The sequence below is a fragment of the Eurypyga helias genome, unplaced genomic scaffold, assembly GCF_000690775.1.
Source record: "Eurypyga helias isolate BGI_N326 unplaced genomic scaffold, ASM69077v1 scaffold2771, whole genome shotgun sequence".
NCBI classification, from domain to species: Eukaryota; Metazoa; Chordata; class Aves; order Eurypygiformes; family Eurypygidae; genus Eurypyga; species Eurypyga helias.
Window position 1 is genome coordinate 27,290 of NW_010229979.1, and position 1,017 is coordinate 28,306.

Below are 1,017 nucleotides of genomic sequence, written 5' to 3' on the forward strand. Positions count from 1 at the left end.
TTATTATGAATTAAAAAAACCCAAACTATCGTATTGATTACTGTTAGTATTTGAAGGAGGCTGTGCAAGATCCTGTTAAGCAAAGTTGAAATGACTGGACCATTACAAGCGCCCCTTCAGAAGCAGAGAAATAATGAAAATGAGCAACTGTAAAGATAATGATTAAATACTGGCACACTGCAGATTATTTTCCAGGTGAAGACCACCAGTAAGTTTAAATGCTATGCTGCTTCTAAATATTTAGAATGTAGGAAGGCTGAGAATATGTCTGAATCAGGTGAACAAGTCTTCTAAGCCCTATTCACAGGATATCTGTAAGAAACAACCACAGAGGTGATTCAAAAGTCCTTTTTAAGAAAGTCAGCCAGGTGGCATATACCTATAAAAAGGTCTAGGCTGCAAAACTAAAGCAGACCACAGACAGGTAGGGAAACAAAATAATAGATCCATATTAAATACGATATGAAGATACTTCTAGTCTGTGAAGGAAAGTCCTCCAGTTGTTACCAAATCTGCAGCTCTACTTAGGGCACAATTTCCAGGTTTGGTTTAAAGTGAACTACTTAACTATGAAGTTATCCCTGAAACAGGCAGAAGAGCACTTCCAAGAACAATTACTCCTCTAAAAGGACTGTGGTTGTCAGTACACCTCTGCAGGGAAGCTGAGAGGGGAAGCTTTTATCTTCTACAGTAGCATGCAAAGACACTTTGAATTATCTACAACACATACCAATTAATTCCCAGTCATAAAAGCACTATATAGTTTGTAAAGAAATTGTAAAATTAATCTCTGGCAGGAAAACCAAATGAACAAATACAGACTGAGTTGCCCAAAGCATCAATGTTTCCCTCCTTCTGTACCTTGGAGAGTCTTTTCTTAACTGATGTTAAAAAAATTTAACTTTTTGATAGTCCCAGATTATTTAAAGTTCAAAACCAAACAAAACAAATCTCCTGACACTCTTTAATGCTATAAATCTATTTATGTTAGTACCTTCCTTAGCTATACCACTGCTT